Raw genomic sequence first — 25,720 nt, forward strand, 5'->3', positions numbered from 1 at the left:
GGTTTTGACTCTCTAGAGGCATCTTGCAGGGCTGCTGTAACTGGGTCTGTCCTTAGAGGGCGTGCTTGGCTTAAGGAGCAATCCCTACCAGATCATGTTAAAGCAAAATTACTGGATGCTCCCCTAAACCAGGACCACCTGTTTGGCAACAAGGCAGAAGTAGTTCTTAAAAAGATGGAAGAAAAAGCTAAATCTATGCAAACTGTTAAAGATTGTTTTTACAATTGCAACCTCCAAGATTTAGTAGACATTATCCTTCCAAGAATTGGTCCTTTCCTGCCTCTTCAGACCTTCTCAGTCCAAACCCAGATCCCGCAGAGCTACCAGGCTGCAGTCCCAGGGTACGCACAGGACTAAGCAGTGGAGGTCTCCACTTCCAAATCTGAGAGTAATACGACTCCCTCCATGGTAAACTGTCTCAATGACTTCCTTTTAAAATTTCCAAGCACTTGTCAACTGACTGCCCCTTTGGAGGGAAAGATTGCTCTTCATGCAAAGAACTGGGAACTCATTACCCAGGACAAATGTGTTTTAAATATAGTGTCCCAGGGATATAGATTTCACTTCCACACATTGCCAACACCAAGCTGGTGGCCAGACCTCCCCCCAAATCAGTGGGCAGAGGCCCAAAAACAAATACTTTCTCTCTTAAGCACGGGGGCTATTCAGTTGGTACCAGAAGAGGAAAAGGGACAAGGATTTACTCAAGGCTTTTCCTGGTACCCAGAAAAGACAATTCATGGCGTCCGATCCTGGACCTGTCTACTCTAAACACCTTTTTGGATATTCCAAAATTCAAGATGCTGACTCTTCACCAGTTGCTTCCTATGCTAGGCAAAGATGCCTGGATGTTCTTTGTGTTTCACTGTTGCAGTCATTACATTTGGGTAATCCTGCTGGCAGGTTGCCCTCAGTCGGCCTGAATTCCAAAGTCCTGGGTCCTGCGTCAGCTACTGTCGCCCCTTCCCTGACGTCAGGTCGTCGGGGGTATAAAAGATGCGACCAATGCTATTTTCTTCAGTCTTTCTTGCTGTGCGGTGCCCGAAGCAGAAGCAGTTCGCAAGTGCCGGTCGGCCGACTCCTGAGATTTTTGTGTTAGAATTTCAGATCCGAAGTCTTCAATAAAGCTAAGTACCCCGTTGGGGAAATTTTTTTCTTGCTCCAGACCGATGTCAGAAAAAGTAAATAATTGTATTTCTTGTGGAAAGCAAATACCTCATAAGGACTTTCATTCTTACTGTATTCCTTGCCTAGGCCCCGATCACAAAGTTTCTGGTTGTCAGTTTTGTGCTAGATTTAACCAATGCACTATTGAGCATCGGTATGATTTTGCTTTAAACTATTTTGGACGCCGGTTTAATTATCCAGAAATGTCGGATAGCCATCCCGCTACCGGAGTTCACAAAAAAACGCAAAGAAAAGGAGAGAGAAATAGACAACAGAGGCCCAAAACCGGCAAAACTTCTCCTAAGCCAGTCGCCAGTTCTCAGTGAGACGCTTTCGCAGCCCCTGACACCCGCTACTTTAGAGTCGCAGGCCACTACTGACTCCCACATGGAGTCGGCCATGCCGCTGGAAACTCAAGGTATTGGAGCCTCGGATACTATTCCTTCAGATGGGTCCAGAGCCGCTGAGCAGGCACCGGCTTCTGAGGGTGTATTCAGACCTAAACATCTTTACATTAAACCAACCTCAGCTTCAAAGGCTAAAGCACCTTCTAAAGCAAAGAAACAAACTCAAGAGCCACGTGGATAGGCCTCTATGCCCAAAAAACAGATGCTCAAAATGGCCGAAGACTTAATTACCTTGATCAGGGGTTCCCATCCCCCTCCTGCTAAGAGGCTTAGGCAAGAGACTGACTATGAATCTTCAGATCAGATTTCCATTTCTTCTGATTCCTCTTCTGATCAGGAATATTCTCTTCCCCCCTATGAGGATTCTGATGCTGAAGAATCTATACCTTCAGCTTCTCCTCCAGTGGACTATTCTTTTGGGGAAACCTTGCATGAGGGAGCATTTCCACTGGGAGAGCCAAGATTTTTCAGAATCTAAAAAGAGGCTTGGGGATTTCCTTTTACTACCTCAACACAGGCCACTAGCCATTCCACCTGTGTTAGACATTGTAGATGATGTTTTTTTCGGAGTCTAGTCTTACCCCTGACTCCGTACCTCCAGCTCCTGTTAAGCCTGACAGATATTACAGGGTTCCTGTCTCTCATAAATTCCTTTTCAAAAACCCTGCTGCAGACCCAGAAACTATTTCACAGGGTCCCAAAGGAGTTAAGGCTTCCACTGCAAAAAACCCTACCCCCTCTGACAGAGGTTCTAGGGCACTGGATAAATGGGGAAAAAAAGGTTTACACATCTGCTACCTTGGCTATAAGGGCCTTAAACTATCAGTTTCATATGCTCAAATATCAGCAACATGTCATGTCATTGCTTAAACTGAAAATGTTATTAAACTCTGAATGTGCAGGAAACAAGGAAATGCAGGATATATTGCATGCAGCTGAACAAGTTGGAAAGCATACTTTGCAATGTGGTTTTGATTCTTTGGAGGCCTCCTGCAGGGCCGCAGTTACGGGTTCTGTAATTAGGAGGCATGCTTGGTTAAAGGAACAAAATCTGCCTGATCATGTCAAAGTTAAATTATTAGATGCACCTTTACAGCATGATACTTTGTTTGGTGTTAAGGCAGACCAATACTGGACCAATCTATTCTGAACACATTCCTGGATATACCAAAATTCAAAATGTTGACTTTGCAACAGCTTCTGCCCATGCTGGCCAAGAACGCTTGGCTTGTGACTCTAGACCTAGAAGAGGCATACCTGCATGTCCCAGTCAGACAGTTATGCAGAAGATACCTCAGATTCAGGGCTGGCTCAATGCAGTACCAATTCTCTGCACTGCCCTTTGTCTTATCTACTGCGCTCAGGGTCTTTACAAAGTGTCTGGCACCAGTAATTGCATTCTGCAGACAAAGAGGAATACAAATATATCCTTACTTGGACGACTGTCTAATTCAAGCAGAGAACAAGGAAGATCTTCTACAGCATCTGGCATTTGTGAAAAGACTTCTAACATACCTAGGGTACACAGTCAACGAAAAGAAATCAAAAGTAGTACCCTCTCAAGAGATAATATTCCTGGGTGCAGCTTAAATACAACTGGCCAGATGGCTTATCTCACGCCAGACAAACAAAGGCAACTGACTACCTATTTCAAAACGTTGGCAACAAAGGCCCAGTTATCTGCAAGAAAAATTCTGCAGGCTTTGGGCTTCATGGCATCCTGCATCCTACTAATTCCATTTGCCAGACTGCGTATGAGGAAACTTCAATGGTAACTAAAAAGTGTTTGGAGTCAACATTGCCACAGTCTGGAAACAATGATTACTCTCATTCCCCACCTACAATAGAGGAGTTTCGATGGTGGGCCAAGGCTTGTCACCAAAACAAGAGACAGCCATTCACATTACCCCCAGCCAAGCAGACACTAACAACGGATGCATCAGATTATGCCTGGGGGGCTCACATGACAGGAAGATGTTTTCAGGGCACATGGTCCTCAACCCAAATGCATCTACATATCAAGCAAAAAGAGATGCTAGCTGTTCAGAATGCCCTGACAGCCTTCAAGGACCTACTTCATCCAGGGCAACTACTGATGGACAACACCGCGGTCATGTGGAATAAACAAGCAGGGGGGCACACATTCTTAATCCCTTTGCAGACAGACTAGCCATGACTTTGTGGGACACAGAATTAACTTACCAAGTACATCTGCAGGCACAATTCCTGCCAGCAAGGAAAAATACTCTGGCAGACGAACTAAACAGAAACCTCATGGATTGCCACGAGTGGCAGCTGGATCCACAAGTCTTCAGCATGATAACAAGGAAATGGGGATGCCCGGACATAGATCTATTTGCCTCCCCTCACAACTACCAACTAAAAAGATTCTGCACAAGGACTTATCACAGACAAGCATGGAAAGTGGACGCCCTATCTTTTCAGTTGTATATGCCTTTCCCCCACTGCCTCTCCTTCCCAAGGTACTCCTAAAGGTCAGACAGGAGAAGCCAAACATGATACTGATTGCCCCAGACTGGCCCTGCCAGTACTGGTTTCCAATTCTAAAGAACTTGTCTCAATGCCAAGCTTGGACCTTACCTCAAATACCTCCTTTATTGTCCCAGCAAAACAATCAGATCCTGCACAGCCAACTCAGGACTTTAAACCTGGCAGCATGGCTGATGTAGTCAAACAAAACACACCTCTCAGTAAAGCTGTGATGGATGTCATTTTGGAGGCCAGAAGGCCTAGTACTAGAAAATCTTATGCTGGAAAATGGAAGAGATTCTGTGCTTGGAACCAGGCACAAGGAACTGATACAGCTGTGCCAAATATTCCTCCGATTTTACAATACTTAACTGAGATGCTGGACAAAGGTCTATCTTTTTCATCTATTAAAATTCATGCCTCTGCCATTTCGGCTCATTACAATACAGGGCCACCAGTCTCTTCTCATCCCTTATTAAAGCAGTACCTCAGAGGAGCCAAAGATTTAACGCCTCCAAGGAGATCACCAATGCCTGCATGGGACCTCAACTATGTCTTGGAAAAACTCTCCCTGCCTCCTTTTGAGCCAACTGCTACTGCTGATATAAAGTTTTTATCTTGGAAAACAGCTCTGCTCCTAGCAATAACTTCTGCAAGACGAGTTCAGAGCTACAGGCACTCATGGCTGTGGAATCTTTTATCATTTTTTATCCAGACAGGGTCTGTCTGAGGACAAACCCAACATTTATGCCTAAGGTGGTGTCCAGTGTGGCTCTTAACCAAACTATTCATCTGCCAACTTTTTATCCAAATCCACAGAATAAGGGGGAGAGAATTCTGCACATTCAACTTAAATTCTACTTGGACAGAACCAAAGTTTTCAGAAATACAGAGCAATTACTAGTGGCATATGCTGCAGGATCACAAGGAAAGGCTGTGTCAAAGCAGACTATTTCAAAGTGGATAGGCCACTGCATTCGTTTCTGCTACTTACACCATGGCAAGCCAGTGCCTAAGGGCATTAGGCCACATTCAACCAGAGCTGCAGCCACTTCAGCAGCCTTTCTCAGGGGATTATCAACCAGGGACATTTTAGAGGCTGCTACTTGCAGTTCAGTGCACACCCTTACAAAGCACTATCATCTGCCACTCTACTCTAAATCCAGGGCAAGCCTGCAGTTCTGCAGGGCTTCATAGCCGCTCCTAATGCTGTTTACCTCCAGCCTCCCAACCATAGCTTTGGGACTCTACCCAAATGTAATGACTGCGACAGTGAAACATGAAGAACATAGTACAGTTGTGTACACTTACCATAAATGTAGATGTTCGACTGTATTCACTGTTGCAGTCCAGGTTACCCACCCACCCATCCCCCTGTCTTCTGATGGAACCTATCTTTCCTTCTCTGATTTATACAACCTATGTGGTGTATTTGCTTGTAAATGAAGGTAAAGTTTATATTGGTGCATGTATATATATATATATATATATATATATATATATATATATATATAGATATATATATATATATATAGATATATAATATAAATTTGGGGCAAGAAAAACTGAAGAAAATGGCATCGGCCGCATCTTTTATACCCCTGACGACCTGACGTCAGGGAAGGGGTGACAGCAGCCAATGCAGGACCCAGGACTTTGGAATTCAGGCCGACTGAGGGCAACCTGCCAGCAGGATTACCCAAATGTAATGACTGCAACAGTGAATACACTCGAACATCTGCATTTATGGTAAGTGTAGACAACTGTACTTTGGCAACACTAGATTTAAAAGAAGCATACCTGAACATCCCAATCAGGGAGTCATGCAGAAGATACCTACGCTGCAAAGCAGGCTACACGCACTATCAGTTCTCTGCACTGCCCTTTGGCTTATCTACTGCGCCCAGGGTATTCACCAAGTGCCTAGCTCCGATTGTTGCATTTTGCAGGAAAAGAAATATTCAAATATACCCATACCTGGACAATTGTCTAATTCAGGTAGAAAGCTAGGACCTACTTTTGAATTATCTGGCTTTTGTGCAGAGGGTTCTAACTTGTCTGGGATACACCATAAATGAAAAGAAATCACACCTGGTACCCTGTCAACAAATATTCCTGGGAGCAAGCTTGAATACAGCTTCCCAAATGGCTTTCCTCACGCCAGAGAAGCAAATTCATTTGACAACCTACTTTAAACAAGTGGCCACAAAAACCCTGCTATCTGCAAGACAAATACTGCAAACCTTGGGGTTCAGTGTCTCCTGCATTCTTCTAATTCCATATGCAAGACAGCATATGAGGAAACTACAGTGGTATCGAAAAAGCCTATGGTGTCAACTTTCTCAGGGTCTAGACGCAATGATTCCTTTCATACCTTGCCTATGCCTAGAGTTCCTTTGGTGGGCAGAGGCCTGCCACCAAAACAAGGGACTACCTTTTACACCACCCTCTGCCGCCCAAACCCTAACAACAGATGCATCAGACTATGCTTGGGGGGGCTCACCTGCCAGGGAAGTGCATTCAGAGCAAATGGAACCCAAGTCAAATGCACCTGCATATCAATCAGAAAGAAATGTTAGCTGTACAGAATGCTCTGACAGCCTTCAAGGACCACATTCTTCACGGACAACTAATGGTAAAGACGGACATCACCACTATTATGTGGTACATAAACAAGCAGGGGGTACACATTCGTACCCCCTCTGCAGACTAGCCATGGCATTGTGGAACACAGCATTGAGCTAACAAGTGCACCTACAAGCTCAATTCCTGCCAGGAAAATTAAATACACTGGCAGATGGACTAAGCAGAAACCTCATGGACCCACACGAGTGGAAACTGGAACCAAGGATTTTCAACATGTTGACAAGCAAATGGGGGAGCCCAGATATAGATCTGTTTGCCTCTCCCCAGAACTACCATTTGGACAGATTTTGCCCAAGGACTCCCCACAAAGAAGCCTGGAAGGTGGATGCACTGTCCTTCAGCTGGAAAAACCTATGAGTCTATGCCTCCCCCCCCCCCCCCCCCCTGCCTCTGCTCTCCAAAGTATTACTAAAAATCAAACAGGACAAACCAAGGATGATTTTGATTGCACCAGACTGGCCATGCCAACACTGGTACCCCCTCCTGCGCAGTGTGTCAGTTATCCCCATGGCACCTGCCTCAGACTAACCAGATTCTGCACCCTCAGCTTCTAACACTGAACCTAGCAACCTGGCTAATTACTTAATCTCTCCTTTACCATCCCTCAATTAACCTGTGATGGATATCATTTTAGAAGCAAGGAGGCCTAGTACTAGAAAATCGTATGCTGAAAAATGGAAAAGATTCTGTGCCTGGAACGAGTCTCAAGGGATGAGCACAGCAGTGGCCAATTTACCTCAGATTTTACAAAACTTAACCGAGATGCTTCACAAGGGCCTGTCTTTTTCCTCCATCAAAATTCACACCTCAGCCATTTCAGCTAATTGTAACACAGAACCTCCCCTCTTCTCTCATCCACTGCTCAAGCAGTTCCTCAGAGGGGCCAAAAATTTGAGACCACCCAGGAGAGCTCCATCCACAGCCTGAGACCTTAACTTTGTTTTGGAGAAACTCACTTTACCTCCTTTCGAGCCAGCTGCTACTGCAGACTTAAAATTTCTTTCTTGGAAAACAGCTTTCTTTTTAGCAATCACTTCAGCAAGAAGGGTATCTGAATTACAGGCCCTCATGGATGTGGAGCCTTTCATCATCTTTCATGCGGACAGGGTGTCCCTCAGAACCAATCCCTCCTTCATGCCTAAGGTGGTATCCAGTGTGGCTCTTAATCAGTCCATTCATTTGCCAACCTTCTTTCCCAATTCACAGAACAAAGGGGAATGGATACTGCATTCCTTAGATGTGCACAGACAACTTAGATTCTACTTGGACAGGACTAAACCTCAACGGAAATTTGAACAAGTGCTGTTGGCATTTGCTGCAGGGGCAGAGGGGAAGGCTATTTCAAAGCAAACCACTTCTAAATGGATAGGCCATTGCATTCATTTCTGCTATAAGCTCCATGGAAAACCTATCCCACAGGGGATCAGACCTCACTCCACCAGGGCTGCATCTACCTCTACAGCCTTTCTCAGAGGCGTCCCTACCAGGGACATCCTAGAAGCTGCTGTCTGGAGTTCTATACATACTTTCACCAAGCATTATCATTTGCCAATTTTCTCTAAATCCAGAGCTGGCTTTACCACTGCAGTCTTGCAGGGCCTTATAGCTGGTCCTAATGCTATCTAAATTCCTCCTCCCAACCATAGCTTTGGGAATGTACCCAAATGTAATGACTGCAACAGTGAAACACGAAGAACATAGTACAGCTGTGTACACGTAACATAAATGTAGATGTTAGAGTGTCTTTACTGTTGCAGTCCTGGTTACCCTCCCTCCAGCCCCCTAACTTCTTTTAGCTATACCGCTACTTTCCTTTACTATGCTTTAAAGCTTTTTGGTGTATTTGCTTTTTTGTTGGAGTTATATCCGTGTATTTTTATATTTAATTGCTTCCCATTAGGGGGGCACCTGACATCTGGGGCAAGAAAAACTGATGTAATGGCGTCGGCTGCATGTTTTATACCACTGACGACCTGACGTCATGGAAGATGGGACAGCAACTGACACAGGACACAAGACTTTGTTAAAAAGGCCGACTGAGGGCTACCTGCAAGCAGGTAACCCAAATGTAATGACTGCAACAGTGAATACACTCAAACATCTACATTTATGGTAAGTGTGCACAACTGTACTTTCTGACCTTTATTAATTTAGTGTTTACTGTGTTGTTGTAGTTCTGTGTAGAATGGATTTTTTGGTGTTTGGGACTCACAGTGAGACCTTCGTCTCCTCTACTGCTTGTCCCGAAGATTCCCAGTAGTCTCTCTCTCATATTATGCCAGAGAAACCTTCAGGTTTTAAGAGGTGCTCCTCGCGCAGTTGGAAGATGCCGGTTTCTAACTCACATGAGGAGTGCCTCTACTGTCTCGGCGCCGGCCACCTGGAGGTTGAATGCAGCATTTGTGCCGCGTTCAACTCCAGGACCCTGGTCGAGCGCTGAAACAAGCTTCTCTTGAAGGGAATGGTTCGGGAAGGGGGGGGTCCCTTGGTCAAATAACCTTTGACCAAGTCTGGGCTCCTCTTACCATAAAAGAAAGGCTACCTATTCCTCCTCCTCTGTGGAGGTATCAGGGAAGAAAGCTAGGCTGTCGGATCCCCAGGCCTCGGATCCAACTCCAGCCGTAGCGGTGTCTGATCCAAATATCTCTGATCCAAGGACCTCCAGAGATTCCACTGGATCCAAGGCCTCTGGTCCCAGGCCTTCAGATCTGAGGGTTTCAGAGCTGTCTTCTGGATTGAGGCCTTCAGATCCGACCCGGAGCAGACTCATCACGGATCTGACTCCTTCGAATCTGAGGGACTTGAAAACCCTTTTTTCGGATCCTTCTGTTCCCGCGGCTCGGATACAGTGTGACCAGAGATCCATGTCAGATCCTATTGTTGTGGAGGACCTTCCCTCAGATCTTTCGGGAGGGGATAGTCTGTTTACCCCTCCACATAGGAGCCGTTCCCCGTACCACAGGAGAAGACCTTTTGGTTCCGACACAGATCTCCAGCTAATTTCTCTGTTTCCTCTCGATCCTCCAGGAGCATCCTCCCCCTGACATGGACAGAATGATGCAGTCCTTTTTGAAAGCTTAAATAGAGTTGGGGCTTCTAGCTTCCCCAGCCTACAGGACTAGGGAACCTTCTCCTAATCCCCGTTTGCTTTCTCCTTACCTGACCTCCCAGTGATTGGACATGGGGGAGTCGGCATGCAGTATGGAGGCGGTGAGGGTTTACGGGGCTGCTCTTCTCCCTTCCCCATCTGAGTCTGTGGCCAGTTCTGCTCCCATCCCCCCTGGGCAGGCGGGGCACTGGTCCAGGTTATTGCCCTGGAGTCTGTGGGGGTGGGTTTGGGTCCAGGATTTTCAGACCGTTCTCTGCCCCTTAGTGCTTCAGCCCTTGACATCACCGGGCCAACCTATCCCAGAGGGGTGGTGGTGCTGGTCGGATCTGCTCCCTCCCCGCTCATGGTGGTGTCGGTGGGTAGAGTGAGATGGGACTTCGTCCGACCCCTCCGCTTTCCGGGTTGTGGAAAGATCCCTCTCCAGAGGGGCCTCCCCTGTTCGCCAAGCTCCAACCCAGCCTCCGATTTTGAGAGGACCCTCTCATCCTGCTCCTGGTCAGCCCATTTGACCTAGCCTCCAGTGGTGAGTTACCCCTATCGGGGTCCCCCACCTCTTCTGAATCTTCCCCTGAGCCTCCCACAGAGGACGTTCCTCGGAAGAGGGCATGTAAGAGGAGATATCTCAACTCCCCAGTGGAGTTTTTCAACGAGGACACAGATATCGAAGGAGGATGGGTCTCCACTGTCACCGCCCGATGTATCCTTTGGAGACATTCTGGAGATTCTTAAGGCCAAAGGCGGTTGGTCTGCCCAGCCCCCATCCTTAGAGGAAACCGTGTTTCTGCAGGCTTTCTGTATGGGCCCTTCTGCCTCTTGGGTGTCCCCCCTGCTTGACCCCTTGATCCACCTCATTGCCAGCAGGGCTTGGAAGGAACCCGATGACAGTGTTGCCAGTGCCCAAGAGAGTGGAAAAGTTTTTGAGCCCCCATTTCTGACAAGGCTTTTTGGTCCAAGGCAATTCCGGTTAATGCTATTATAGTAGCTGCCACCATCAAGAAAGAAGTGGCAGTGCAGAGTTCATCTATCCATCCTCCAAATCGAGAATCAAAAGCAAGTGTTCTTAACTTTCAGTCTGCGAGCCTTAAATTACCCTAACGCATTTCACTCGTCTTCAGAGGGATTTGATAAAGGAGATTACCAATTCCCCCTCGGAGTACATGCCTGCGGAGAACTTTGACCGTTTCTTCCAAGCTTCCCACTCTCACATCCATAGCTAACCCGTCCATAAAATTTATATCCAACGCTGCAGAGGGTACCTCATGGGCAGTGGGTACAGGCCTTGCCATCAAGAGTCATGCCTGGCTCTGTTTATGCGGGTTTGTGGAGTCCTTTAAGGCATCGTTCACCAACGCTTCTGACCAGTGGATGTTAAAAATCATATCCAGGGGCTATTATATTCCCTTTTCCAAACCCCTGCCGAAAAGCAGATTTCTCCCTGACGTGCCACCCTGTCAGAGTGTGTCGGTCCATCTAGAGGTGACCAACCGCTTTTTGAAAAGAGCCATCCAAAAGGTGCCCACAGGACAGAGCGGATCCGGAACTTACTCTCGCTTCTTTTTTGTACCCAAGAAAACAGGGGACCTGTGTCCAATTCTTGTCCTCAGTCAGTTAAATCTTTCAGTCAAGAAGTCGAAGTTTCAGATGGTCACTGTACAGTCCATTGTGCCCCTTCTGCACAAGAATGACTGTGTTCTTTCAATCCCCCCGGGACATGTACTATCGTATCAAAATAGGTGGCCCAGGAGATTTCTCCGCATTCGCATAGGAGCCTATCATTTTCAGTTCAGAGTCCTGCCCTTTGGTCTCATCACAGCCCCCCGGGTGTTCACCTAGTGTATAGCAGTGATGGCAGCCCATCTTAGGCTGCAGGGATTCCAGGTGTTTCCCTACCTTGACGATTGGCTCCTCACAGCTCCAACACAGCATCAGCTGGTGGAGACCACTCAGTTTCTTCATCTTTCATCAGCTGGGAATAACATTGAACCTTGCCAAATCCTCCTTATCCCTGTCTCAACAGCTGGAGTTCATCGGCACTCAGTTGGACAATACTTCAGAGATTGGAGCTCTTCCCCTCTGACGTGTCCTTCTTATTCAGTCTTGCGTACATTCGCTTTTGGAGCAAACTTGTCCTCCAGCATCACTCATTCTATGGCTTTAGATTCAGTGGCAGCTGCCATTTATCTGGTTCCGTTGGCCAGGTATTACATGAGGGTTCTGCAGTGGACCCTGGTGGTTCAGTGGTCAGCTCTTTCTCATCCCCTGTCTGTTCCTATCAGACTCACACCAGTTTGCTGACATCTGTCATGGTGGATGCACTCCCCTGACCTAGCGGGTAGATCATTTCCCTCCCTTTTCCCACGGCCACAGTCACCCCACGGACACTGCCCTTCTGAGGTTGGGGGACATTTTCAGGGGAAAACTGTTCAAGGGACGTGGTCACAGTCAGAGACAAAAATGCACATAAACGTTGTGGAGATGAGAGCAATTCTTCTGTTGTAGCAAGCCTTTCAGGACTGCCTTCCTCTCAGGACAGTTGCAGTTCACACAGACAACATGGGTCCAGCCGAGTTGTGATCTGTTTGCTTCCCCTCTCAACCACAAATCTAGCAGCTACTTCGCTCTGATCCCCCCCAGAGGGGGAGTCCCCAAGGATGCTCTGACTCACAATTGGCCTCAGGTCTTCTTTATGCCTTTCTTCCCTTACCATTAATTAGTTTCATAGTTTAGTACTAGGCTATCTGCCCTGGGGCATTTATAAGCCTAGCCATAGTGATGTGGCTTTCGCCACCCCATGTAATAATTCCCCAAGTTCAGAAAGGAAGGTGCCTCAGGATGCAGTTAATCCTCATTGCCCTGTTTTGGCCTAAGCAGGAGTGGTTCCCTCTCCTAAGGTCTCATCTGAAACACCCCCCCATGCGTGCTCGATCCGGTGCCGGATCTGTTCTCCCACCCGTCGCTCCGTCCACTTCCAAGTCTGTAGACCCCCCCGTCTGATAGCTTGGTTTGTCCATTTCCAGTAATTCTTGCCAAGTCCAGGCTTGCGTCCCCTGTGAAAAACATAATACATCTCAAAAATCGTCTACTAAGAAAGTCTACAGAAGTAAATGGAAGAGATTCGTTCTCTTTCTGAGCTAAAGGGCAGAATCTGGATCCATTTTCGGCTCCTATTGCTGACATTCTTCTTTTCTTGTCTTCCTTTTTTTCAAAAGGGCTCTAGTTTTTCTAAGATCAAAGTCCAACTGGCAGCAATTTCCAATTTTCATCTCAATAATGAACCTGCCTTTTCATCTCGCCTCTGCAAGGCCTTTTTGAAAGGTAGATTTTTGTTGTGTCCTCCAGTCAAGGATCCTACTCCACTCTTGGCATCTTGCTTTAGTGTTGCAATCTCTCACTAGGCCCCCTTTTGAGCCTGCTTCATCCTGTCATCTTAAATTTCTTTCTTGGAAGACAGCTTTTTTGGTGATGATAACTTCAGCGAAAAGAGTTTCAGAATTGCAGGCTCTTACCGTAAAACCTCCCTTTTTGGTGTTCCATAATGATAGTGACATTTGAAGCCCAATCCTTCCTTTTTGCCTCAAGTTGCCATTGAAATGAACCTCAATCAGTCTGTACATCTTGCAGTTTCCTTTCCTAATTATGCTAATAAGGGGGAATACATTTTGCATACCTTAGATGATGATCATCATGTTACACTGCTGCAGTCATTACACTTTGGTTATCCTGCCATCAGGCGGTTCCCCAGTCGGCCTGAGTTCCAAAGTCTTGGTCCGGCGTCTGTTGCTGTTGCCTCCTCCCTGATGTCAGTGCGGCAGGGGTATAAAAGATGCAGCCGACACCATTTTCTTCAGTCTTTCTTGCCACGTGGTGCCCGAAGCAAAAGCAGTTCGCAAGTGCCAGTCGGCCGACTCCTGAGATTTTAATTCTGAATCCAGAACCGAAGTCTTCTACAAAGCTAAGTACCCCATTGGGGAAACTTTTTCTTGTCTCAGACCGATGTCAGTCAAAGTTAATAATTGTATTTCTTGTGTGAAGCAAATACCGCATAAGGATTTCCATTCCTATTGTATCCCTTGCCTAGGCCCAGACCAGGATGTCACTGGTTGTCGGTTTTGTGCTAAATTTAAGAAGCGCACTATTAAACGTTAGTTTGATTTTGCCCGACATTATTATGGCAGAAAATTAAATTACACCATGCCGTCAGAACTTTCGACGACCGGTATACATAAAAAGCGCTAAGATAAGGACAGTCATCTGAGGCCCAAAACTGACGACGAAGCCTCTTCTAGGCCAGTCGCCGGTTCTCCGGTTTTCAGCGAGGCACCTTCAGAGCCCCTGACGACCGCTTCTGCAGAACCACAGGCCGCCTCAGACTCCCACGTGGAGATGGCTGGGCCTTCGGATGCACAAGTTTTTCAGCCTACCGAGACTAACCCTACAGAGGGATCCGGAGTAGCTGTGCAACCTGCAGTTTCAGAGGGTGTCTTCAGACCTACTCAGTTAAGCATTAAACCCTCTGCTAAGTCTTAAGACTTCTTTAAAACCAAAGAAACAAATACAGCATTCTCCAGGACAGGCCTCTATGCCTAAGAAACAAATGCTCAAAATGGCCGAAGACCTAATCACCCAGATCAGGGGTTCCCATCCCCCTCCTGATAAAAGGCCTAGACAGGATGCAGACTATGACTCATCCGACCAGGTGTCCATTTCTTCAGATTCATCCTCAGACCTAGGATATTCTTTACCCCCTTATGAGGATTCTGATGCTGAGGGATCAATTCTATCAGCCTCTCCGCCTGAGGACCTCTCTTTTGGGGAAATCTTACATACCATGAAGGGAGCATTTCCATTGGTAAGGCCAAGATTACTCAGAATCCAAGAAAAGGCTCAGAGACTTCCTTTTATTACCTCAACACAGACCCCCTAGCTATTCCGCCAGTGTTATACTGAATCCAGCTTAAATCCTGATTCCTTACCTCCAGCCCCACTTAAACCTGACAGATACTACAGAGTCCTTGACTCTCTCAAATTTCTGTATAAAAGCCCTGTTGCTGACCCTGAAACTATTTCTCAGGGACCCAAAGGAGTTAAGGCCTCATCAGCAAAGAATCCAGTTCCCTCAGACATTGATGCCAGAGCATTAGACAGATGGGGAAAGAAAGTAGATACGTCCGCAACTTTAGCAATGAGAGCCTTAAATTGCCAATTTCATATGTTAAAATATCAGCAATTTCTGATATCTCAGTTGAAACAAAAAATGCTTCCAGATTCAGATCCTCCTAATATTAAAGAAATACAGGATTTATTGCATGCTGCAGAACAAGTGGGAAAACATATGTTGCAATGTGGTTTTGATTCTTTAGAGGCCTCCTGTAGGGCAGCAGTTACAGGCTCTGTCATTAGAAGGCATGCTTGGTTAAAAGAACATACAGTACCAGATCATGTAAAAGCAAAATTATTGGATGCACCTTTGCAGCAGGATGTGTTATTTGGAGTTAAGGCAGAAGAGGTATTAAAGAAAATGGAGGATAAGGCAAAATCTATGCAAACGGTGAAGGATTTCTTACAGGTTCAGCCTGTTCGATTTAGCAGAAATTGGCCAACAAAGAATTGGTCCTTTCCAGTTACAGACAGACCTCAAAGGGGCAGATACAGACGTCCATGAGGTAGAGGTCAACCACAAGGTCCTTACAGGCCTCGACAGTGGGGTGCACCAAGCCAGAAAGAAGGGGAAGACTGGCCCCAACCATATAAAAATCAGCCCCAATGACTTCCCACTACAGCTGCCAAACAGCTCTCTCTTGGCAGCCCTTTGGGAGGAAAATTGGCACTTTTCTATCACAATTGGCAAATGATCACCAAAAACAAATGGGTTCTCAACATTGTATCTCAAGGTTACAGGTTCCACTTTTAAACTCTGCCAAGGTTAAAAGGAATGCCAAATCTGCCACAAAATCAATGGGCAGAGGCTCAAAAACAAATTACAGCACTCAGACATGAGAGCTATTCAAAAGGTACCACCACAGGAACAAGGATTTTACTCAAGACTCTTTCTGGTGCCCAGAAAAGACGAAGCCTGGAGGCCCATTCTGGATCTTTCTTCTATAAACACTTACTTGAATGTTCTGAAATTCAAAATGTTGACACTACAGCAGCTTCTTCCCATGCCGGGCAAGAAAGCTTGGCTTGTGACCTTGGACCTCAAGGAGGCATACCTGCATGTCCCTATCAGACAAAATTGCAGAAGATACCTCAGATTCATAGCTGGTTCAATGCACTATCAATTCTCTGCATTGCCCTTTGGCTTATCTAATGCGCCCAGGGTCTTCACAAAGTGCCTGGCACCAGTAATTGCATTTTGCAGACAGAAAGGAATTCAAATTTATCCGTACCTGGACGACTGCCTCATTCAAGCAGAGAGCAAGGACATTCTTCTAAAGCATTTGGCGTTTGTAAAACAGTTATTAAGTTGCCTGGGGTACACAGTAAACGAAAGGAAATCAAAACTAGTGCCCTCACAAGAGATAATATTCCTGGGTGCCAGCTTGAACACAACGGCCCAGATGGCTTATCTCACGCCAGACAAGCAAGGACAATTGACTCAATACTTTCAGTTGATGGCAACAAAGACCCAACTCCCTGCAAGAAAAATTCTGCAGGCCTTGGGTTACATGGCATCTTGCATACTACTAATTCCATATGCCAGACTGCATATGAGGAAACTACAATGGTACCTAAAGAGTGTATGGTCTCAACACTGTCAAAGTTTGGAAACAGTTAAACCACTAATTCCTTGCCTTCAACAGGAGTTTCGATGGTGGGCTCAAGCTTGTCACCTCAACAAGGGACAGCCTTTTACTCAACCCAGAGCCAGGCAAACACTGACAACAGATGCATCGGATTACGCCTGGAGAGCACACATGGCAGGAAAATGTATTCAGGGCAAGTGGGCCGCAGAACAAAGGCATCGTCACATCACTCAAAAAGAGATTACAAAATGCCCTTATAGCTTTCAAGGACCTGCTGCATCCAGGACAACTACTACTAAAGACAGACAACACCACAGTTATATGGTACATAAACAAGCAAGGGGGCACTCACTCCTACCCCCTGTGCAGACAAGTCATGACCTTGTGGAACACAGCTCTAAACTACCAAGTTCATCTGCAAGCACAATTCCTGCCAGGAGAGAAAAACACACTGGCAGACGACTTAAGTAGAAACATCATGGATCCCCGTGAATGGGAATTGAATCCACAAATATTCAGAATGATAACACAGAAATGGTGGAGCTCGGACATATCTGTTTGCATCCCCAATGAACTACCAGCTACAGAAATTCTGTACAAGGAGTTACCATCCACAAGCATGGAAAGTGGATGCCCTCTCATTCAGCTGGAAAAACCTACAAGTATACGCTTTCCCACCACTACCTCTCCTTCCAAAGGTACTTATAAAAGCCATACAAGAAGAGCCAAAGATGATCCTGATTGCACCAGATTGGCCACGACAACACTGGTACCCAATCTTAAAGAATTTAGCACAAGGACCACCCTGGATTTTGCCTCAAATCCCACATCTGCTGACTCAGCACAACAATCAGATACTCCACAGCCAGCTAAAGACATTAAACCTAGCTGCATGGAAGATTCTTTAGCAAAGCAGCCTCTCTCCAAAGCTGTTATGGATGTCATTCTGGAGGCCAGAAGGCCTAGTACCAGGAAAGCCTATTCGGATAAATGGAAGAGATTCTGTGCCTGGAACCAGGCTCACAACCTTGACTCTCTTGTCCCAAACATTCCTCAGATACTACAGTATTTAACTGAGATGCTGGACAAAGGCCTCTCCTTTTCATCCATCAAGATCCACGCCTCTGCCATCTCTGCTCATTACAGCACGGATCCACCAGTTTTCTCTAATCCTTTGCTAAAACAGTACCTCAGAGGGGTTAAAAACATAAGAGCGCCCTGTAGAGCACCTACTCCAACTTGGGACTTCAACTTTGTTTTGGAAAAATTAACTTTACCTCCTTTTGAGCCAGCTAGCACAGCAGAATTAAAATATATCTCTTGGAAAACTGCTCTGCTCCTGGCAATAACATCGGCACGAAGAGTTTCAGAATTACAGGCACTAATGGCAGTGGAACCTTTCCTCATTTTCCACCAGGACAGGGTGTCTTTAAGAACTAACTCTACATTTATGCCAAAGGTGGTATCAAGTGTGGATCTAATCCAAACTATTCACTTGCCAACTTTTTATCCAAAACCACAGAACAAAGGGGAGAGACTACTGCATTCTTTGGACATTCATAGGCAGTTAAGCTTCTACTTGGACAAAACCAAAGCTTTCAGAAAATCTGAGCAATTATTGGTAGCATATGCTGTGGGAGCACAGGGAAAAGCCATTTCTAAACAGACTATTTCAAAATGGATATGACATTGTATACGTTTTTGCTATACTCACCATGGGAAACCTGTACCTAGCAGCATTAGATCTCACTCCACTAGGGCAACAGCCACTTCAACTGCCTACCTCAGAGGAGTACCTACCAAGGATATTTTGGAAGCAGCATCATGGAGTTCTGTGCATACCTTCACCAAGCATTACCATCTGCCTCTTTACTCTAAATCCAGAGCTGGCTTCACCACTGCAGTGCTGCAGGGCCTAATAGCCACCCCTAATGCCTTATAGAACCAGCCTCCCTACCTCAGCTTTGGGATTCTACCCAAGTGTAACGACTGCAGCAGTGTAACACGATGAACATAGTACAGTTTTGTACCTACCATAAATGTAGATGTTCGAGTGTAGACACTGCTGCAGTCCAGGTTACCCTCCCTCCTTCCCCTCTTACTTGCTGGTATGTACCCCTGTCTTCTACCCTTTACTACCTATGGGGAGTTTTTGCTGGTAACTGAAAGTTGTTGTTTGCTTTTCTTATGTATGTTTTATTAGCAATATAAATTGCCTACCTATTTGGGGGCACCTGACATCTGGGGCAAGAAAAACTGAAGGAAATGGCATCGGCTGCATCTTTAATACCCCTGCCGCACTGACGTCAGGGAGGAGGTGACAGCAACTGATGCCGGACCAAGACTTTGGAACTCAGGCCAACTGGGGAACTGCCTGACGGCAGGATAACCCAAGTGTAATGACTGCAGCAGTGTCTACACTTGAACATCTACATTTATCGTAGGTACAAAACTGTACTTTCGATAGCTGCGTTTTTATCTGTACAGAACTAGGTCTTTCTGCCACTCAGACCAAATGTCTGTGGCTATTTCACTCTCCAGGAAAGGCCAGGCGCTCTCTAAAAATCGCCATATCCCGCTGGATTTCAGGGCATCTCTTACATATATTCCTCCTGTCGTTCTCCTTTGCCTGGACCAGTTTAGGTCTCATTCTACCAGGTCAGTGGCTACTTCAGCGGCCTTTTTAGCCATCAGTCCTTGGATGACATCTGTGCAGCAGCAACTTGGCCTTCCCCTCATACCTTCATTTCTCATTACAAACTGGATGTAATTTCTAGAGGAAGGGTTTCCTTTGGTTCCACTGTCCTTCAATTGGCCGCCTGAGAATGTTAGTAGCTGGGGACTCTGACCCTTGCGTGATATATGGTGACTAGGACAACATCAGATTTAATTATGTACTCCACATAACTTGGTGTCTGTGTTATCCGTAGTCACCATTCATCAAGATCCCACTGTCCCTCCCCCTTTTGTGAGGGATTGGCAGTTTTTGGTGGATCTTTGCTGGTTGCAGGTTTTATCTGTCTGTCTTCTTTCTCCAGGGAAACTCGATCTGAGGGGTTAGAGGGCAGCAGAGCATCATGGGAGGGGAGGAGCTTTAAGCTAAGCTGTTGTCTAAGTGTACTGGCTCTGATCCTAGACTCCAACGTGATGAGTGATGACTATGGATAACACAGATACCAAGTTATGGTGAATATATAACTAATATTTTCTACCTTGCCCAAAGCAAGTGTGAAGAACACCTTAATTACATGGTTGACATTTGACTGCACAGTGTACAGCTTTGTAAGTATTCAGCCTTGGTCACAGGAAGTTGTGGAAAAATATCATAGGCTGGTTGAAAATATGAGCAACCTTCAAGGAGAATCTTCATAGTTGTGTTGCATGTTATAAGTTGCACTCTCCCTATTTGTGCTTTTGGCAGTCTTTCATTGGAAAGGTAACCACACATGCCAAGTGACATTTTGGTGCTTTACAATTTAGCTTGAAGACTGCTGTTCATCTTGTGTCTTAATCTCATTTGTTTTATGAATTCACTGGAGCAGGGATTTTTTTGTTTAAACATCTGCAGTTATGGAGAGTAATGAATTAATGTTAAGTTGTCTATCTCGCCTTCATTCTTGCTGGTTGGGTTTGGAGCCGATCTTCGGCTCCGACTCTGCCATCTTCTAAAGCTCGAGAGCTACATACTGGCGCGAGGCCTCCCCATATCCCATGATGCCTAGCGCTAGAAACCCAGATCTCGTTTGCCGCTTCTGCTGCGAGGTTGCACTACTGGCTCAGGTCGTATAAAACTTTTATATTGTGTCTTTTCTGTCATAAAACTAGTTAATTTTAGCCTTGAAATTCTCGTTAGATATATTTTTGGTAGTTCTAGTGTGTTCGTGTCTGAATCCTTGTCTTTTCCCTTCAGAAACTCGTTTTTATTTAGAGAGTTTCCCCTCCCCCCTTTCTCTTTTCTCTTAAGGTTTTCCGTTTAAGTTATAGGATAACCTTTTTTTCTTCCTATCTCCTTTAAAAAAAAAAAAAAATTAGTTAAACTATAGTTCATTATAGTTTTTGTAGTGTAGTGGTTCTGGTAACTGTAGTGTATTTTTATTGTGGTTTGTTACCTTAACCCTTTGGTGTGTGTGTTTTTTCCTTGTTTTTTTCTCCTGTTAGGATGTCCAAGGATCCTAAGCCGTCCGGATTCAAGAAGTGACACATGCTGTCAGAAGATGTCTCTGACAGATGGTCACACTTCTTGTGTTTGTCTGGGCGCCATGCACCTGCAGGTCTCTTGCTCGATTTGCCATGCGTTCAGTCCAAGAGTCCTGCAGGAGCGCAAAAACAAGTTGATCTTGAGGGGGTCTACTTAAACCCCAAGATTCACCGGCGAAGGCTCATCCCGTGAAATCTTCTAGGCCACCTAAACCTTCGGCTCCCAGTTTGGAGCCGTCGTTGGGTGAAGCCATACCATCCATCTCGGCTCCGGCTGGAACCGATGTTCCTCCCTCCCAGTCGGCTCCGGCACGTTCTTCGGAGCCGTCTGAGAGTCGAAAAAGGTCCAGATCTCCTTCTCTGGAGTCGAAACGTTCGGCTCCGAAGTTGCTTCTGCTCCTGTCAGAGAGTAGTCATCGCTCATCCCACTCTTCTTGGTCCTCAAGACTTTCGGACCATGACTTGGAAAGAGTGGTCAGTAGGCTGCTAAAATCGCAGGCCCTAGCCAAAATGTCCAGCCCCCCTCATCAGGCGTCTGCTCCGTCCACAGCTGTAGAGATTCCTCCTCCAACTCATCCTATGAGCTTGGAGCCGGAGTTCGCTGGGGTTCGAGTTGTGGAACCGTCGGCTCCGATACCTTCTCCGGTTCCGTCGTCGGCTCCGATCTCTTCCATGGTACCGTCCCTGGAGGGATCTGGGCGCCAGGACTCCCTGGTCGGCTCCGAGGGGGCGAGTGGCATCGGACCCTTGTCCAACCCCGCTCTCCCCCTCTGCGCTTCGGCTCAGGTGAGCTCGGCTCCCACATCTGCCTCAGAGCCATCCCCCTCGGTATGGGGAGGGGTTCCGGTTTCTTCGGAACCGGAGCCATCTCTGTGTCCGGGCAGGGACGCCTTCGAGGTGATGGCCCCAGAGTCAGTCCCATGATCAACCCCATCGGCTCCTCCCCCTAGGGTGCCTGCGTCAGCTTCTGCCCCTCTTCCAGACCCCAAGCGTGGGGATCCAGCGCTCCAGGACACCCCCTTGGGTGTATCCTTCTCTTCCGAGGCCTCCCCTGACCATTCAGAGGAGCCACTTCGCAAGAGGAAATGCAAGAGGAAGCATGTTGACTCCCCCCGAGTCTGTCACATCTGATACCGACTTAGAGGAGTCGGAAGGGTCCCCAAGATCCCCCTCTGAAGATGTCTCCTTCTCAGACATCCTTGAGGTGCTTAGGCAGCAGGGGAACTGGACTGCCCTAAGCCCTTCCAAGGATGAGTTGGTATTCCTAGATGCGTTGGGATCCCGACCTTCCACCTCCTGGGTGTCTCCGCCTTTCGACCCACTGATGTCTGTGGTGGCTCGGAAGGCATGGACGGCTCCAGACACAGTGGAACCGACCCCTAGAAGACAGACCAAATTCATTACTGCACCGCAGGACAAACAGTTCTTGACCAAAGGTGTCCCCGTTGATGCCACGGTGGTAGCGGCGGCCACAAAGAAGGAGTTGGCTGAAACTTCATTTGTCCATCCCCCTAACAAGGAGTCCAGGAAGATGGACAGATATGAGATGCGGATGTTCTCTTCAGCGACCTTTTCTGTGCGGTCCCTGAATTACCTGTGCCACTTTACCCGCCTTCAGAGGGATCTCCTGAAAGAGCTTGGAGATACCCTCCAAGATCCATCAGCTGAGGGGACCCAGGCTAAGGCAGTCTCCCAGCTGGCAACTCTGAATTCAGTGGTAAACTCCTCCATGAGGCTCATTTCGTATGAGCCGATGGGGCAAGTAGAGCCGCAGGCACAGGCGTGGCCCTAAGGAGGCACGCTTGGATGCGGCTATGTAACTTTGCGGAACCTTTCAGAGCGTCTTTCACCAACACCCCTTTTGATGGTTCCTCTCTCTTTGGATCACAGGTGAAGGATACCCTTACCAGGTGTGAGCAGGAAGGTAAGACGCACTCTGCCGTAGGAGTCCATTTTTCCACTCCTTCCAGGCCATATCCCAAGGGTCAGAAGAGTGGAAAGATGTGGTTCCGGAAATCCCAGGGAGCCTTGCCTGACACACGTGGTGAGTTTCCTTCCAGGGGCAGAGGAGGGAACAATAACAGACACCGCCCATGTGGCAGAGGTGGTCCGCAAAACCAGGGCAACAGAGAATCTTTCTCTGATAAGCCCTTCTAGCATCCCTGAAGGGTTGCCCGGCTGCCTACCTCTGGAGGCAGTCAGGGGAAGATTATTGCTGTACCCAAGAGCCTGGCAAGAAATAACACAAGACAAATGGGTACAGTCCGTTATATCCGGAGGCTACAGAATTCCCTTTGTTCACGCTCCTTTATTGTCAAACAAGTCCCTTCCAGATGTTCCACCCAATCTAAGGGATCAAGCAGTTCAGGAAGTTTCAAAACTGCTAAGAAAAAGGGCCATCCAGCAAGTCCCAGCAGACCAGCAAGGATCCGGAATTTACTCAAGGTTCTTTTTGGTACCAAAAAAGACAGGGGACTGGAGACCCATTTTGGATCTCAGCAGACTAAACAGGTCTGTACAAAGAACGAAGTTTCGGATGGTCACGCTACAGTCCATTTTACCCTTCCTGGGTCAGGACAATTGGATGTGCTCCATAGATCTTCAGGATGCATACTACCACATCAAAATGGACAGGCGCTCCAGAAGATTCCTGCGCTTCCGGCTGGGAGCCAGCCATTATCAGCTCAGAGCTCTGCCCTTTGGTCTCACCACAGCCCTCAGGGTGTTCACCAAATGTATGGCAGTAGTTACCGCTCACCTGAGACGGCAAAGATTCCAGGTGTTTCTGTATCTAGACAACTGGCTCCTCACTGCTACCACCAGGCATCACCTTCTGCAAGCCAGATGTGCTCCAGACTAGGTATCACTATAAATTTCGAAAAATCTGCTTTGTCGCCTTGTCAGTCTATCATCTTTATAGGCGCAAACTTAAATACAAAACACAGGTCAGCCAGCCTTCCACCAGACATGGTGTTAGTCATTCAGAGGCATGTCCAGGTCTTGTTACAGTACAAGAGAATTCAAGCCAGGTTTGTCCTCCAAAACCTGGGTCTCATGGCAGCAGCAATCATACTCATCCCGCTGGCACGTTTTCACATGAGGATCCTCCAATGGCTTCTTTTCACCCAATGGTCCTTCCAGCAGCTTCCCATGTCTCACATGATTATCATCACAGAACCGTGCAAAAAGCACCTTGCATGGTGGATGGTCTCTTCATCAGTTCCCCTGGGCAGACCATATGTACTTCCCCCTCCAGTTGCTAGGATGACCACGGATGCCTCCCTGATTGGGTGGGGGGGGCATTATCAGGGCAGAACAGTCCAGGGTACCTGGCAACCTCAAGAGTACCATCTGCTCATAAACGTCCTGGAGATGAGGGCTGTGCTTTTAGCGTTGCAAGCTCTTCAGTACTGTCTTCCTACTGGGACAATTGCAATTCAAACAGACAATATGTCAGTCGTGTGGTACATCAACAAGCAGGGCGGAACCAGGTCCTACCCCCTATGTCGAGAAGCACTCAGACTCTGGCAGTGGGCGATCTCTTCCCAACGGTTTCTGACCGCAATGCATATCCCTGGGAAATCCAACGTCATAGCAGACAGGCTGAGCAGAGCTATTCTCATGCCTCACGAGTGGTGTCTGAATCAAGTAGTAGCGGACCAAATCTTCCGCAAATGGGAGCAACCTTGCTGCGACCTCTTTGCTACCCCCTTCAACAGCAAGTGCAGCAACTTCTTCTCTCTCCTACCACATCCAGAGCATTCCCCCTGAGACGCTCTAGTCCACGATTGGCCTCAGGGACTTCTGTACGCATTCCCTCCTTTTCCCCTAATTCCCAAGCTGATTCAGAAAGCTACCGTATTGGGTTGCAGAATGATCCTCATTGCTCCGTACTGGCCTCGACAAATATGGTTTCCGTTCCTTCATCATCATCTTATCGAGCAGCCTTGGACTCTGGACTCTGGACTCAGCTCCAGACCTCCTGATCCATCAATCGGGCAGGCTGCATCATTCCCTACAATCTCTCAAGCTCACGGCTTGGTTTCTCCACTTCCAACCCTAGCCAGGCTTCCTAATATCTCCCATTCGGTGCGTGAAATCATTTTATCATCGCACAAGTCTACCACTAGAAAAACTTGCGCTAGTAAGTGGAAACGTTTTTCTTCCTGGGCAGAGGCCAAGAATATAGACCCCTTTTCAGCCCCTTTTCACCACATCCTGGATTTTCTTGCGGAGCTCTTTCATACTGGGTCCGCTTTCTCTACAGTTAGAGTGCAGTTAGCCGCAATTTCAAATTTTCACATTGGCCTTTCAGAAAGTAGTATACTGTCTCATAAACTTTGTAAGGCCTTCCTCAAAGGAACCACTCTGCTCAGGCCCCCGGTTAGAGATCCTCCACCCCCGTGGGATTTGAATTTGATTCTATCGTCTCTAATTTTGCCCCCCTTCAAACCTGCAGCTTCCTGTTCTTTGAAGTTATCTTGGAAAACACACTTTCTGGTAGCAATTACTTCAGCGAGAAGAGTTTCTGAACTGCAGGCTCTTTGTATCCGTCCCCCATACCTAGTGTTACACAAAGACAGGGTTGCTTCCTAAGGTCTCATCTGAGAATAACTTGAACCAGTCTGTTGACCTTCCTGTATTTTTTCCCAACCATTCCAACAGGGGAGAATATAAGTTACATCAATTAGATGTTCACAGGCACCTGCGCTTTTATTTGCATAGGACTAAGGACTTCAGAAAATCGGATCAGCTTTTCCTCTCTTATGCAGAGGGCAAACAAGGCCTACCAGTATCAAAAGTAATTTTATCTAGGTGGCTGACTTCTATCATAACCTTTATCTATCTGTTGAGGAAGAAAGAATTGCCTGTTAAACCTAAAGGCCACTCCACCAGAGCATTAGCCACTTTTGTTGCGTTTCAAGCTAGGTTGCCCATGGAATCTATTTGTGCAGCGG

The 25,720-nt window shown here is 46.9% G+C and overlaps 1 protein-coding gene across 1 annotated transcript in view; it reads left to right on the forward strand.

Moving 5' to 3' along the window:
- The window catches only part of DDX1 (DEAD-box helicase 1), a 1,380,291-nt gene that overhangs the window by 1,117,620 nt on the left and 236,951 nt on the right, over positions 1-25,720 (forward strand). The window lies entirely within an intron of this gene.

The sequence above is a fragment of the Protopterus annectens genome, chromosome 1.part0, assembly GCF_019279795.1.
Source record: "Protopterus annectens isolate FY-2018-M chromosome 1.part0, PAN1.0, whole genome shotgun sequence".
Lineage (NCBI taxonomy): Eukaryota > Metazoa > Chordata > Ceratodontiformes > Protopteridae > Protopterus > Protopterus annectens.